Raw genomic sequence first — 16,568 nt, forward strand, 5'->3', positions numbered from 1 at the left:
AGTATGCTCCACACCCAGTGTGGGGCTCGAACTCACCACCCTGAGATCAAGAGTCGCATGCTCTACTGACTGAGCCAGCCAGGCGCCTGTATTCAACAGATTTTTAAATAAGCATTATGTGTCACCTGTTGGAATAATAGCCAATGACATTTGCAGCTCTCTGCTACCAAAGGTTTTTATTCTTGGACTCCTTTGATCCTCACGACCAATCCAATGAAGTGGTATTATAATAATAGTAATACATATTATTACTATGTGATTTAAATCATTGAAGAAACCAAGGTTCAGAAATATTTAATTTAATTTAAAGACCAGGAAGTACTTCAGACCTCCTGTATCCAGAAGTAGAGGGCCAACCTCCCCCATCCCAATCCCACCCAGAGCCACCCTAAAACCTCCCACCAAGGTCCCCATCTCAAGGACGAAACACTGTCAGCGTAGTCAGGAACCTGGGATCAGCCGTGACTCTTCCTTCTCCCCGGGGTAGAGATGGGCCAAGGGACTCCAGTGCAGGTATTAAGTGACTTAAATGACAATTTGCTTCAAAAGCTAAAAGTTGAACTTTTTAAGGGTCACACATCCACAGGCATCAAAATGACTGCACAAGTCAAAAGGTCCTGCCTTCCTCTCCCTCATCGTCCCCACACCCTGTACTTCTGGATACAGAAGGTCTGAGGTACTTCCTGGTCTTCAGAAAGTCATTCCTTGTACCTTGGAGCTCAGCCTTCCAGCCATCTTTCTTTTTTTCTTTCTTTCTTTCTTTCTTTCTTTCTTTCTTTCTTTCTTTCTTTCTTTCTTTCTTTCTTTCTTTCTTTCTTTCTTTTTCAATATATGAAGTTTATTGTCAAATTGGTTTCCATACAACACCCAGTGCTCATCCCAAAAGGTGCCCTCCTCAATACCCATCACCCACCCTCCCCTCCCTCTTTTTCTTTTTTTTTTTTTTACTTTAAATTTAAATTAAATTTTAAGTAGGCTCCACACCCAACATAGTGCTTGAACTCATGACCCCGAGATTAAGAGTCTCATGCTCTACTGACTGAGCCAGACAGGTGCCCTCCTCCAGCCATCTTTCTGTAGCTCCAAACTTTGTCTTAAAGAAAATGAAGGGTGGTTCAGAAATTTAGGTGCTGGGAAAAACAGAGGAGCCAAACATAGGTAAGATATGTAAAGACTGTGTGTGTGTGTGTGTGTGTGTGTGTGTGTGTGTGTGTGTATGTGTGTGTGTAAATACCGTCAGGAGCAGGTTGGGATTGTAAAGACAATAGATGTTCATTTGCATTGTGCATAACATTTGCACTCTAATTAGCACACATAAAGATGCATGGAACCCCCCCCCCCCAAGTCTCAGCCCCTCTCCTAACTGAAGAATCATCTTTCTCCTCTTTTCTAGTTATACCCCAAACCTCCTAGTTCCTGTTGTTTAAAGTTGGGTTGGCTATACTTTTTTTTTTAAATATAGAAGTTTTTTTTTTTTAAGTTTACTTATTTATTTTGAGACAGAGAGCGTGAGCAGGGAAGGGGCAGAGAGAAAAGGAGGGAGAGAATCCTAAGCAGGCTCTGTGCTGCCAGCACAGGGCCCAACTAGGTCTCCATCTCGCAAACTAAGAGATCATGACCTGAGCCAAAATCAAGAGTCCCATGTCCAACTGACTGAGCCACCCAGGTGCCCCTGGGTTGGTTATACTCAAAAAGAAACAATGGGTTGGCTTCCTCCTGTCAGTACTGGGTGACTTCCCTTTGTATCTGGGTCAGAGTTGTGGAGGAGGGAGTGGCTGTTGAGGGGCCAAGATGAGGACAGAGATTAGCTTAGTCTGTCTGGTCTCAGGGGATGTCCTTGTCTTTATCTATCTGAGACCTTCTTTCTGTCTCTTTCCACTCACAGATTGCATGGCATTTTGGAGGGTGGAGTGTCTGGGCAACTGGCCCACTACTTCCCGCCCCAATCTGGCCCTGGGCACAAGCCACATGGTGCTGGCCATCAGACTGGCCTCTTGCCCGTCCATTATAGCCTCAGCTGCCAGGCTGGCACAGGTATTAAAAAGAACTTATACTAGGTTCTGCCCTCCCCCCAGTTCTGTTCCCGAGGCCAAAGTGGTGGAGAGTCACATGAAGGGAGTATGCTCCTGCGAGGGAAATCAATGCCCACACCAACCCCTGGATGCTGGAAAGGGGTGCCAGTGCCTTGGGGAGGACTGCTGAGGCATGAGGCTATCGTCCATGGAGGAGGAGCCCCTAAGCGTGCACTGGGGCTCTGGCAGTATTGGGAGGAGGCAGCAGTGGTTGCGATGGTGTGAAGGCAGGAAGACCCCCTACTAGATCCTAAGGGATGTTTCTTCCTCTGCCTCCATGCATGTGCAAAGCCTGAGGACTTGTGCACGTTTCCTACTGTGGTTGAATCCCCAGGTGGGAGTGTGGGCGGGGCGCCGAGACCGTGGGGGAGGGGCCTTAGCTGTGCCCCCCCCCTCCACCCCCACCCCCCCCACCCCCCCGCAGTGCCTAGGTAGGCCTGCAGTGAATACTGCCGGTCAGGCCATCTGAATGTGTCCTGTGTGGGCGTGACAGCCGTGAGACTCAGGGCACAGGAGCATAAGCATGGCTGAGGCATGGGTCCTTTCAGTCCCACGGTAGGGACCCCTGTATCTGCTCTATGGGGCACCCGAGCACTAGACACGTGGGCCCCGGCTGCGAAGACGTGTGCCCTCCTCCTGAAGAGCAGCGGCCCAGTCCAGGAGTTGACCGCATCAGTGCGCGAACAGTGAGGGGTGGTCTTCCTGAGTGGTATGTCCGTAGGGGGTGCCGGTCATGCCTTGCCTTGGCATGTGACTTGTATGTTCAAGCATGTGAATCCCCCCGGAGAAATGTTGGGTGGTGAGGGGGCGGGAGGTCTGAAAAAGATGGAGAATTTATGAGCTGCTTTTGTCGGGAGACAGTCGTAATGAAGAAAATTCAATTTTCTGCAGCTCGGAGAGTCAATATGTTAAATCTCAGAGAAGCCGTGGAGTGACAGCGGAATGGCAAAGTCAATGGGACGTGTGTGGGGGGAAAGCTGTCTATCTGTGTCTACAGTGAGGCTGCCTCCTCTTTGTACCCTTGAACTGCAGCTGGGGGACAGGATGGAGCCAGATACCTGAGTTCCTGGAACCACCCCTTTCTCCCTTCCTCCCTCACCCCAGCGGCCATCTTCTCTTGCCTCTTGGTTATAAGGAGACAGGCTGCTCTCTCCCAGCCCAACCCTACAGTAGCAACACCTCAGGAAAGTCCTTCTCATGGTCTAACCACTGCTCCCTCTTGCTTCAGTGGCTAATTTCAGAAGGGCTGTTTACAGCCCAGAGTGATTGGTAGGCAAATCCTCTCTTCTTCCTAACTTTTCATTCCCACTCTCCCCTTAGCTCCTCTACGGCTGGCCTCCTGTTTCGCAGCAAGTTTCAACTTTTCCCTAACCAGTTTTCACCTCCTCCCTCTCAGCATCCCGGTCTATGAGGCAGGAGTGTGGGGGCTGGGGTGGGGGGATGGGGAGAGGGAAGCTGGGGATTCCTCTGTGAGCCACAGTGTCACCAGGAGCGGTGATTAGCCGAGCTGCTGGCTGTGTAATTGGTGTGTGCCCGCGTCCCCGGGGGTCTGGTGTGTTAACAGCGGGTCCCTGCGGTGAGTAACGAGATCGTGCCTATGGCTGGTTGCACACGCTAATTAATTAGTTCTCCTCTGGTGTTGAGGAATGAGGAGGATCTGGGGGAGGTGGTGGTGGGGGTGTCTCAGAGCCCAAGAGCCGAGCTCTTCAGAGGCCAGAGGTCACTTAAGATTCTGCCAGAATGGGGGCGTTCAGGTTGGTGTGCAAGGTTAGCGGTCACAGATCTGGGAGCCCTGACCGAAGAGAGGGTATGCGTGTGCCGCAGGGTACAGTGTGGCCTGGGCTCTTGGTGGTGGGTGTCCTGAGCTGGGCTGGGTGGAGGTGGATGGAGGGGAGGACACCCCGCTCAGCTTAGGGAGGACTCCAGGCTCAGGGCCTGTGTTAGAGCGTATTCTCTCCAGGTGGCCCGGAGGGGAAGGGAAGAGAATGGGGAACAGACATTTCAGATGGATCCAGCCTTATTCCTGTCCCCTCTACCCTGGCTCATCTCGCTGAACCCAGCTTCCCCACCGGCCATGTCACGCTCACTGTGTGCACAGAGCTCCAAAGTGCTCTTTGGCCATTCTCACCTCAACAATCACGGCTTTCCTCAGACTCCTTCAGCCCCTGGGTCGATCTTGGAGCCCAGAAGCCTCCTCGGAAGCCTGGGACCCCGAAGGAACCTAGATATTCGGGAGATACCTTGGAGAACGCGAACAAGTGGCGGTGGGAGGGGGGGGGAATGGGAGGGTTGGGGGAGGACCCCACGATTTCCCCGGACAGTATGATGGCTTATAGCAGCAAGAAAGATTCAAGTGAGGGAAGAGGAAGAACTGCCCGTGAGCGAGCAGCCCGTGCTATTTTTCTGCAGCACAAATCCTGTGCCTCCTACACGGAGGGATCAGGATGAAAAGGCACCCACAGAGGGAGGGCCTCTCCCCTCGAGGGTCGGGATTCGGCAAGGTGGGGTGGGGGAAGGGGAGACAAAACAGAGGAAACAGGCCGAGCAGAAGATGAGACTGCGGCGGGGAATCTTTGGCTTCCATGTGGAGGCGCGAGTCCCGTTCCTGCACACGGTAATTGCTAAATTACCCGCCATCTGCTCGGCTCTCAGACATAAATTATCTGCGAGGAGCAAAGACGCAGAGGCTGCGCACTCTCCTTTCTCTCCCCCAAACCCGCGCTAGGAGCCGAGGGGGAGCCTTCCCTCCAGCCGGAGTGGAGGCGGCGGTGGTGGGACGACCCGATGGGCAACAGTCACTAGTAGCCTCTGTCCTCTCCTGGGAGGGGGTGGCTTTGGAATGCCGGAGTAACCAGGCCCGCCGAGGTCCCACCGAGGCCCAGAGGCCGCCAGGGGTCCGGGGCAGGGCGGAGCTGTGGGCTGGCCAGGCCCCGCCCCCGAGGCCACTCAGGAGGGGGCGGGGCTCGCCTCGGTGGGCGGGGCTTCCCCCAGGTGTGACTGACTGGCCTCGAAGGTTTCCCCCCTAGTCGCCCAGTTCCTCCACGCACCCCCGCCCATCACTTTGCTGATGAGGAGAGGTCTCTTCAGCTCTCGTTAACACCCGTCCGGGTCTGCCAGAAGGAAGGGGGCAGGGAGGGCAGGCAGAGGGCATGAGGGGAGACAAGGGGGCAAACTTCCTTTCATTCGGCTCTGAACCCCGCTCTTCCTTCCCGGATTCTGAAGGGGGGCGGGCAGAGGTGTGAAAGCAGATGTACAGATGAGTTGAAATGGGGCAACGTGGTAGGATGCAGCAGGTTGGAGAGATGGAGACATGGGAAAGTGGAGCCCGCTGCGGGGGTGGGGGTGGGGGGGGAGGTTGTCTGGGGAGATGAGCCAGGAGGGGAGGGAGGCAGCCCGGATGGGGTGTCGGGTTGTCAAGGTGGGAGGGGACAGAGTGGGAGGTGGGCAGCGGAGGGGGTCAGAGAGATGGGGGTGGTGGAGGAATCAGGATGGGGCAATGCCAGATGGAAACTCAGAGATGGTCAGGGTGGTGGGTTGTCTGGAACGAGGGCTGGAGGAGGATCTGAGCGAGAGAAGGGGAAGACAGACAGCAGTCACGAGGCAGGTCAGAGCCCGGGAGGAATGTAGGGAGTAAAGGTTGTGGCAGGGGAAGCAAGGGTGTTTGTGGGTGTGGTGGGTGTTTGTAAGACCTCCAGAGCCACTTCCCACCCAGGTTGGGGCCTGACTCTGGAGGGGAGCCGAGGAGACCACCTGAGCCGCGGAGGCAGAGGTGCGACCCCTCCCCCAGCAGCCCAAGGCACCTGCAGGGTGTGCCCATGGGGGTGGGGGCAGGCTGGGCCGCTTCCCAGCTCTGAGCGCAGAAGCTAGTGGGGTTTCTTCCGAGCGATTGTTTAGTATTCATGGGGCGACGCAATCTCTCCCACATCTGCTTAGCACAGCAAGTCCTGTCATATAACTGTCTCCCGCACTGTCTGTCCATAAAGAATGTCTCGGAATTGGTGTAATTCAGAGAAATTAATGACGACTTTCCGCGGGACGGCTCCCTGGGGGATGATTAACACTTCATCGTCCATCTGATGCGCGGGGCCCAGCGCTCCATCGCGAACATTTGGGCCGTGGCCAGCCGCATTAAAGGTTATTACGGAAAACGCGACCTGCAAACGGGCGAGAGGCATGATGGACCAGGAGGGGCGGGGGCTGGGATGGGGGCAGGGGAGTCGGATGGAGCCGGCCAAGTCGGAGATCAAGTTTCCCGAGGTGTGCGCACCTGGGGGGTCTGAGGCGGAAGGAGACTGGGTTTCCCTTTCGGCGACAGTGGGATTGGGAGAGTGTTGGGGAGGTACCACAGGGGCTGGGAAAAGGGATGGGGTGGCTTTCCACGGGGACACATTGCTGATGGAAGCTTTCCCTGTCTTTTAGTCCCACGGAATTATTGGGTAAATTTTATTAACTCCACCTTACAGGTGATGAAACCGAGGTTCAGAGAGGTTGCATAAAGCGCTCACGGTAACACAGCTAATATATTAAGAGGCAAAGGCATGATATGAACTCAGTTCTTACTCTTTCCACCACACCAGGGGGCAGAAGGTCTTACTCTCTCAAGTGTCTGTCTCACCTTCAGGCCTGGGCGTGGGGGACTGGGCTCTGGATCCTTAGAAGAGAGAAACAGCATCATGTGTGTACATGTGCACAAGAGTGTTTGATGAGTGTATGAGTATGCGTAAGTTTGTGCGTGTATGCCTATCGGTAAATGTATGAGTCTGTGGCTTTGGGTTGCATACATGCGAGCATGTTTGTGACCCATGGGCGTGTACGTACATGTATTTCGAGAGTATGTGTCTGTGTCTATGTATGAGTGTGAACATCTATGTGTATCTGCATGTGTGCAGGGTGTGTGTGTGTGTGTGTGTGTGTGTGCTGTCCCAGGGAAGCCTGAAGATTCATAGCTGAAGGTGTCTTTGATTTGGTTTGTCCACATTTCTAGCAGGTTTTAGGCCGTGGGAAGTGGGGTGAGGTGGGAGGCCAGAAGAGGAGGGCTGTCTGTGCTGGGGGTATAGGGGATTGGGTAGCCTGAGCTATGGGTGTCTCTGCCCTGCCAGGCACAGGGGGACGGTGTCAGGGTCCTGGGCCTGAGGCTGGGTGGAGACTGAGTCCTGAGTCCTCAAGGCTTGCATCGGAAGTGCTTAGAGGCCCTGTTCTGACCAGAGAGGGCCCATAACGAGGTGGTGCCAGGGTGAGAGAGTGCCCGGACCGTGGAGAGTGCAGGACTAACTGTAGGCTCCATCCATTCTGCCTTAGGTCAATCGTGCCCCCAGAAGTTTTTGTGTGCCACCTTCGGACTCTGGGATGACCTGAGTCACCGTGAAAACTTCTCTCTAGTCCATGCTAGACAGGTCCCAAACCAGTTCTTGTCTCTCAGAAGCCTCTAGTAAAGCCATGTATGCATTCTTACTGAATTTCACATGAGCTTTCAGACCCCTTGTGCCGGGAAGTTCTCACTGAGTCTAACCTCAAGTCCTCTCGTCACACTTGGTGCCAAATAAGCCCAGGCTGAGTTTGTCAAGGGGGAACCCAGCACCAAGCATGGAAGTGGTTTCTTCTGGATAGGAAGGTGGGTCCAGAGTATAGGGACACTGAGAGGATGTGAGGCTAAAGCCTGGCGGGTCCCAGATGGGTCGGACCATTCCTAGGCAGGAGGGCACGATCAACAGGGCAGTTTTGGAGAAGGGAGCTCAGAGATCACCAGCTGCAGCACTCTTACTTTACAGACAGGAGCCAGAGGTCCTCAAGGGGGAATGCTCAGTGTCCATTGGTTCGTGACAGCTACCTTTGGGGCCCTGAGGCAGGCCCCCGACTCCTGGTCTAGGAGTCCCTCTTGTGCCCCAGTTGGAGGACCCTAGACTCTGTTCCTATTCCTTTGGCTTTATGGGATGGTGAAAAAGGGAGGAGGACTTCAGCTAGACTGGGGTGCCGCCCCCTTCCTGTTGCTTAAGCCTAGAGTGACTCCTTTCCAGTCTTCCCAACTGGGTGGGCTTCAAGGCCTCCGGCCCACTGACACCTGTTCCTTCTCCTTCTTGCCCTCCCTGCACAGGCTCCTTGGATCTACTCTCTTAGCTCCAGCCAGGCAGCCATCCCAGGATTCAGCCCTCCTCACCTGGCTCCTAGTCTCAAGGTCTGTCCCCAGTCTGAGCCTCCTCTTTCCTCCTCTTCCCGCAGACCAGCCTCTCAGCCCTTTGCAAAATCGCCCCCTATTCTCCTCCTCTGGTAAGTTTTCCTCGATTATTTCTCCTGCTTCTGGATCCCAAATCTTTTCTTTTTAGACCACTGCCAACGTACCTGCGGGCCTTTCCCTTTTCTCCTCTCTTCTCTTTCCTGGCTGTGTGCCTTGCCCCTGCTCCCTCCTCTGACCTTCCCTGCTCCCACAAACAGGGACCTGTGCCTCTCCTTGGGCAGGGCTGGGTTTTCTCCTCCTTCCCAGGACCCTTCTCCAGGCACCAGGAGGGTCAGAACTGCAGTGGAGAGTCGACTAAACCCTTCCCTCTTTTCTGTGTTCTGGGGGCAGCAGAGATAATGGTGTCCAACTGGGTCTCATCCTGAGGAGAGAGATAGCAGTAAGGATCCTCCCCTGTCTGTATCCTAGAGTTTTATTCTGGTTCAGGCCTCACCTCCAGCTCCTCAGCCTCCTCCTCTTCCTGGTTGCCTCTGATCCAGTTAACAGACTCCTGGAGACTCCTGCCCTGGAGCCCTGGGATGCAGGGCCTGGTGTGGGGAGCAGCACGCAGGCCCACTGTGATTTCTCGACTTGGGCTTCACAGGGCACCTGAGAACCTACTTCCTCACTGGGTCGCCTCACACCTGTTTTCTGTCTTCTCTTCCATTCCCCCTTTCCTTCCTCCACTCCATCCACACCCAGCCCACCTATCCGCAAAGCCTGAATTCTTTCAGCAAGCTCTTCCTTCTCTGAGACCCTTGGGATTGGCACGCTGCTTGGGGAGGAGGGTGGGTGGGTGGAGGTCTATTGGAGGAGAGGGTCCTGGCTCTGGAGAGGCGCCAGGCCTAGCTAGGGACCAATCGATGCGTCGGCCGCCACCTTGTGACCATATTGTGAACTGCAGGGTTGGGGTCCCGCTGGAGAGGGGGATGCGGGTAGGGGTGTGCATTACAGGGTAGCGGATCTCAGAATTCCTAATTGACATTGCAGTTTTACTCAGAGAGCCTTTCCATTCCTAATTGACAGGGGAGTAGAAACCTGGGAGGAAAGCCAAGTAGCAAGGACACATCTAGATGGAGAGGGATAATTGAAACTCTGTCCTCAAGTCTCAAACCTACAATTCAAATTCTCCCTCCCCAAAAGAACCCTAAAAGAGAGACAGTCTGAAACTAAAGCAGGAGTTGATATCTGACCTGCAGAACTTCCCAATAAATCCCACATTGTCTTTTTTGTTGTTGTTTTGTTTTTTGAGAGGGGAGGAGCAGAGAATTTTTTTTTTTAATTTTTTAATGTTTATTTTTGAGAGAGACAGACAGAATGTGAGCGGGGGTGGGCAGAGAGAGGGAGACACAGAATCCGAAGCGGGCTCCAGGCTCCGAGCTGTCAGCACAGAGCCTGATGCGGGGCTCAAACCCACGAGCTGTGAGATCATGACCTGAGTTTGAAGTCAGACGCTCAACCGACTGAGCCACCCAGGCGCCCCAAGGGAGAGAGAATATTAAGCAGTCTCCAAGAGCTCAGCGCAGAGCCCCATGCAGGCATCAGTTTCACGACTGTGAGATCATGACCTGAGCCCAAATCAAGAGTCAGATGCTTAACCAACTGAGCCAACTAGACACACCCCCCCAATTGTATTTGGATGCCACTGCTTCTGACAATTGCCCAGCTCTTTCAAAGACCCCCCTCCCCCATTCTTAGTGAGTAGCCCCACCCTCTCCAACTTCACTGATATCTTCATGTTCAGCTCATTGGGCCTATTCAGAGAAGCTCAGGTTCCTTAGCCTTGCCTACTCCAGTCTGTGTGTGGTTATGGCCAAGATGCTAATCTGGGAAGTCCCTTCTCTGGTCTAACTGCAGTCCTTCCTGTAGCACTGGAAATGGAGAGAACCACCACATAGCTAGAAGCACGGCGGATGGGAAGATGGTCCAGAGAAAGGAACCTGAGGAAGGTTCTGAGGGAGGGTAGTTTTGCCTCAGTTTCTCCTACATCCTCCTCTCCTCTGCCCCCCTGGATCCTTGGAGATGAAAGAGGTGGGACAGAGTGGTTCACTTCACTGGAGAATCTCTGCTTGGGCTTCAGGATGCACAGGTGCTGGGGGAAAGGTGAGGCTCTGAGTTCCAAACATGGCCCTCGTTACTCTCTTCTGTACAGTGGGTATCGTGGGGAGGGGAGATAGGGGGCAATGTTTGTCTTCATCAGCCTTACCTAGAGTCCCTTGGAAGCCTTTTTCTTTCCCGCCACCCAAATCCTAGTCCCTCAGAAGCCCTCACAGTGACACCTCCTCCTTCACCTCCCTACCCCGACTCCGGCACCAATTTTTGGTGGGCTCAGAGTCTCCAAATCCTCCCTGCCATCTCCCCTCTGTTTCCTCTGTCACTGCTTGGAGATCTTGGCCTGGAGCCCTGGCTCTGCGGGCTCGGGGTGGGGGCTGTGCCCTGGCGCCCTCCCTCTGAGGCGCCATTCCTCCCCTGCCTCATTTGCTGCCGCTGACCTTACTGAGTTAAATTAAAAAGCAATGTTCTGTGTGCGGCTCCAGCCCCGTGGAGCTTGACTCTGGGAAGACGAAGACAATTACCGGCCCCTCCGTCTCCCTCTCGTCTGGCTGCCTTATAATTTTTTCCCCTGCTGCCTGGTATGCAACATTTATGTTTTTAATAACACCAGAATGGTTTTGACCTTGGGAATTCATAGCAGAATGGGCACCGTGAGAGGCCCCAACGTGATTGGCGTTTATCTCAGTCCTTCGCAGGGAGGAGGCTCTGTCTGGTGTCTCTTCCGTTCTGGGGAAGGTGTGTGGGGACTGCGCCCAGAGGGTCTAGGGGGAAATTGCAAAAGCCAGAGTGGACAAGGAGGCACATGGGGGAGAGGGAAGGAAGAGGGGCAGGTTTTGTCTTTTCCCTATGGGATGAAAGTTGGGATAAGAGGCTTGCCCGCTTTTTTGGTCTTGTTTTATAAGGACGGAGTCCTGGTTTGGGGAATGGCATGGGGTTCATGTGTTGGGGGGGAGGTGTAGCACATCTGTATGCACACATGCAACCCATCAGCTCACAAATTGGACGTGTGCATCCTCTACTGCACCCCCCCCCCAAATGGCTCCATTCTTCTGAATCAATGAATTTAATCCAGTCACTATCACCTTCGTCAACTCTTTAGCTGCAAGGAGAGTGGAAGAAGTAAGGGCTAGCCAGAAGACTGGAGGTAAAGAGAACAGGACAGAGCCTAAAGTTAAAGGAGAGCCAGCATAGCAAGAAGGATATGGAAGAGGAGTATAAGGGTCAGCAGAGGACAGGAGAGGTGAGGAGTAGTGAAGGGCCTGAGAGAGGGGATCCCTGAGAAGAGAGATGTGGGGACCCCGGGTGGCCCCTCGCCTCCATGAGTACAGCGCTGTGGCAGGAGGGACCAAGATGACAATGGGGAGGGTGCTTCCCTGTCTGCTGTTTTGAGGAGCCTCTGCAAACACAGGGAAAAGTGCAAAATAGGAATGAAGAGAAGTTCCTCTTGCAGTTCAGGATGTAGGAAGAGAGGGGCAGAGGGGTGTGTGTGCCAAGGATGAGGGGGTGCGCTATAAGGTATTTACGGCATAGATCTCCGTTGCTCTGTGGTTAGTGGAGTTTATATACATATGCACCCGTTGTGTATATAAACATACATCCCATGGGGAAGGGGTTAGGGCACAGAGAGAGGGAGAGAGAATTCCAAGCAGGCTCTGTACTGACACTGCAGGACTTGAACTCATGAACTGTGAGATCATGACCTGAGCCCAGACCAAGAGCTGGACACTTAACTGACTGAGGCACCCAGGTGCCCCTTGACATCAGTGTTTTAAACCAAGGGTTGTGAGCTGGCTTCCCACTGGGGCCTATAAAGTATGCTTGCCTTTTCTTTTTTTTTTTTTAAAGTAGGCTTCACACTCAGTGTGGAGCCCAATATGGGGCTTGAACTCATGACCCTGAGAGCAAGACCCTTAGATCAAGACCTGAACTGAGATCGGGAGGCAGACGCTTAACTGATTGAGTCAGCCAGGCACCCCCAGTATGCTTTCCTTTTAGGAGCAGTGGTCAGCACAAATGGGAAGACCCCTGAACAGGGGATCAAGAAAACTTAGGTTCCAGTTCTGGCTCTAGTTATCAGCTGGGACCCTGCGAAGCAACATCTCTCTGAGCTGGGAAGTCATCTGCTGTACAACCATAAAGGAAAGCCACTGTGCCAGCAGCCCCAGTGCTGGGGGACCATTAAAGGGAAGGGGGCTTGAGCGGGTGATGGCACTTCAGGGGCCAAAGAGAATAAGGGATTCCAGTGCAAAGGGATGCAGAAGGGATTTCCTGAATCCCGAAGTTCGTCGGTTCTTGCTGGAGCCAAAGACTCCCTCAACTTGGACAGTTCAGCCCTATCTCAGCACCCAGGGCCCAGCGCTGGCTCTGCAGGGAGAGCCGTTCTCTGCCGCCCTCTTGTGGCCGCGGAGCCCTTCGCAGGTCGCTGCTGAGAAGGTTCCTCTCAAGTCCGCAGGGCTGCGTCCCCCGCCCCCTGGTGGAAATTGCGTATATTACAAGAAGCGATCTTTGGTCGTCCAACCCCAACTTTTCCCCCCATCTCCCCTGGTTTCTGGAGGTACTCACGACCTCCTTAAGGCTGGAAAAGTCTCCCTGAGATTTAACCCTCTTTTCCATTGCCTGAAGTTTTAAGTTCTTTTGGGGAGGTGCCGTGCAGACAGGGGGCTGAGGTCAAGTAACTGAGCGGAGAGAGCAATTTCTCTTCCTCCTTGGGTTCTATCTACAACCTCAGCTTTCCAGGGTCGTCGGGAATTTTCAAAGAAAGATGGCAGGGGCTAGTGACATTCCCGGAGAAAATGGTTCTGGAGCAGACCAGGCATTATGCATTTAGGCTTCTGCGAATTTGCACCTGAGCTCAGTCCGTCAGCGTCAGCAGGGAGATGGATTGGCAGGAGCCAGGAGGCAAGAGACAGGGATGATGGAGGGAGATGGCGTATTTGACAGATGCTGACAGGACTCGTTATTTGCTAGCTTTGGAATCCCCTCCCACCCACCAGGCTGCCCTTGGCCCTCCCCTTCTAGTACTCGACGCTCATTAGTGACTGCCTGTCTTTGGGGAGAAACCCAGTGGGCCAAGTTGCACTGGGGTGGGCGGGGGGGGGGGGGGGAGAGCAGGAGGGAGGGACACCGGGTAAATGATGGAGGAGGAGTGGTTGGAATGAGTGAGATTTGAGCTGGGGTCTGGTGATCACTGGGGTGCTTGGAAGGAAACTGTCCTGGGGGCAGACACTGAGTTGCTAGGGGTGAGGGTGTGTGTGGGGGGGTGGGGGTGGGAGGGGACATTTAAGGGAATTGGATTCCACTGATTGAGGCGCGAATTGTGGGAGAACTGGTGAAACACGAGCCAATGATTCTGTTGAGAGCTTCCTATTCACAAGGGAGGGTTATAGGTGCCATGAGGGGATAAAAGAGGGCACGCATATTTCCTGTTCTCCTTCCTGTATTTGAGGGCCTGCCGTAGGCCCTCCCTGGACTTGTTGCTCTAGGCGTGCCTGAGGGGTGCAAGGAGCTGCTGGGCGGGTCTCCGCCTAGATGTAGGGGGCTCATCTCTGTCCTGCACACCCCCGCCCCCTCCGGCAAAGCACCTCCAGTCGGCCCCCTGCCTTTCCTCACTCCCTATCTCATGGAAGGTTCGACACGCGGAAATACCTGAAAGGGTGTGTGTGTATGTGTGTGTGGGACTTAGAGGGCCCTCCCAGAATTTCCAGTGGCTTTCAGGGGACGAACTGGGGAGGGGGAAGGGTAAACCTCAGGACCTGAGCGGCCGGCGTCGCAGGAAGGGAGGGGATCAGTATCTGGAGTCGTGGAGAATGTTCGGTGAGGAGCAGAATGCTGCAGTCGGAGCCCGCGCTGCATCCTAATCAGCGTTGCGGAGGCTGCGCGGCGAGCCGTCAATCTTCCACACAAAGGGCCGCCCGCCGAGTCCTCTCCCAGGCCTCCGAGCCGGCTCGCCCCCCGTAACTGCCGGGCAGCGACGCTGCGAGGCGGGGAAGGGGGGAGACGGACACACAGACAGGGACGGAAAGGCCCAGTAAATGCCAACGAGACCGATAGAGTGGGACCAAGAAGGCAGAGCCCGTCAGAGCATCCTGCAAAGAGACAGAGAGTGAACAGAGACAGAGAGACCGGGAGACAGACCCAGAGAGAGGAGAGAGGAAAGAGAGGAGCTTCCAGAGAGCAGAAAGACCCGAGACAGACAGACACAAGGAGACACCCAGAGGATAGAGATAGAGGCAGACACAGACTCAGAGACGTGAGTTGGACCCAGGCTCGGGGGTTCTGAAAGCCATGGGCCCAGAGCCTGAGACAGATGCATGGACACGAGGACAGGGCTGAGAAGATCCAGAGACAAGTGCACACAGAGAGGGCGGGAGAGGAGATAGAGAAGGGAAAGGAGGTGATGGGGGCCTGAGGCTGAGGCAGTGAGAAGGGGCAGGTAGAAATTTCGGAGAGTAGGAGGGAGACTCTGAGTCAGGGATTTCTGCTGGCCTCTTAGGACCTGGGACTCTGGTGGGAGGAGAGGTTCGTGTGTGTGTGTGTGTGTGTGTGTGTGTGTGTGAGGAACACGGTGGTTCAGAACTCTATTCAGAACCAGAGTCCTCTGGTGCTGAAGGAGACCCCACACGCCTCCCTCTGCAGGACTGCTCTGAGCAGGGGAGGGAGAGGGGGGAGAACAGAGAAACAAGATGCCAGTTAGAGAAAGACTGAGATGGGAAAGAAGTGGCAGAGCCCCGACCGAGATCAGACGGAGAGAAACTGAGAGCAAAAAAGGGAGTAGAGAAATGGACAGAAGACAGAGAAAGACCGAGGTCGAGAAAGAGATATGATGGAGGCAGATGTGGGTGAAGGACAGGGAGAGGGAGGGCACCTCTCACTGCAGGAGGGAGAGAAGGGCATGGAGAGACACAGGGCTGTTGAGAAAGCAGAGTAAGGGAACAGGGCACAAGGAAGCAAGCAGGGCACCTATCTCCCCAGAGAGGTTGAGCTGGGATGAAACAACCCTATGGTGAGGTGGGGAGGGGATCAAAGAGTGTTTTTTTTTTTTTAGGGCCCCCTTCTTTCTCTTTTTTAAGTACAATGAACCTATTCCAATGCATGCCATCTTCTTCAAAGTAGCACTTTCAACTGCTGCTGCAGGTGCCTGGGTCATTCCGGGCATTCCTCCTTGGGGATCGCCTTTACAGCCTGCAGTACAGCTCTGAGCATCCTCACCAGAGGCCAATTTTTATCCTTTAGGGTGGATCTAATTTTTGAAAATTGCCACGTTTTCTCTGAGGCTGGAGAATGAGGGAAGGACCCAGCTGGGAAGATGTATTTCCAGTTAAAAACAAAGTGAATGTGCGAGGACACAGCGAAGGATGTGCCCTCTTCCATGGCTCTGGAAGGCCATTCGGAAGGAGAAGCTTGCAGGACGTGACAGGAGACATTCTGATTGGCTGCTGGAGCCCCAATTTAATTTTTCTGTCTGTTCGTTAAAACCAGGTAGTAGTTCTCCCACGAGCTTTTGAGGCCTGGTACTGGAAGAGTGAGGCCTGGCATTTGCCAGAAATTCTTGGTTAAATGTCCTGCCCTTGGGGAGCTTACAGTCCCCCTCCCTGCCAACTAGATGCAAAATAACCTTGTGATACTCCCCAGCAGAGATCAACAAATGCAAAGGACTAAAATTCAGAATCAGAGCCAGTCAGTTCATCAGGAAAGGCTGCCTGGAGGAGGGGAGTTATGAGTGGGCTGTAGAAGGAGAACCCCAACGGGGCATAAGATGGAGTAGGAAATGAGGAAGAAAACCTTTCTGTGTTGCTTTTGAAGCAGGATGAGCAAACCATAAGCCAGGTGGGAGACAGCTTTGCTGGCCTGGGATAGTTTGGTTGGGGAACCAGCATAAAGGGGAATGGGGAGGGGCAGATCTTGATGGCCAGGTTGGGTGATCTGAATTTTCTAGGAGAGGAATTGGGCCCCAATGGAGAGTGCACTGACATGTGGTAGGTAGTGATGTGTGTGCACACGATTGTCCGGAGAAGTGTGTACTAAGTTCGCATGTCTTCCGTGTGTGTGTGTGTGTGTGTGTGTGTGTGTGTGTGTTTGGGGTGTACATCCGGGTGGCTTTGTGCCAAGTGGCTTTGTGCCCCAGGCTCTTGTCTTTCCATCTGTACGTGTGATTGGCACGTTGGTATGTCTGAGCGTGTTTGTTCACTTGTGTGTTTCCATGTGGTCATGTGTGAAAGGTGTCTCAGCTG

This window comes from Prionailurus bengalensis, chromosome B4 (assembly GCF_016509475.1).
Source record: "Prionailurus bengalensis isolate Pbe53 chromosome B4, Fcat_Pben_1.1_paternal_pri, whole genome shotgun sequence".
Lineage (NCBI taxonomy): Eukaryota > Metazoa > Chordata > Mammalia > Carnivora > Felidae > Prionailurus > Prionailurus bengalensis.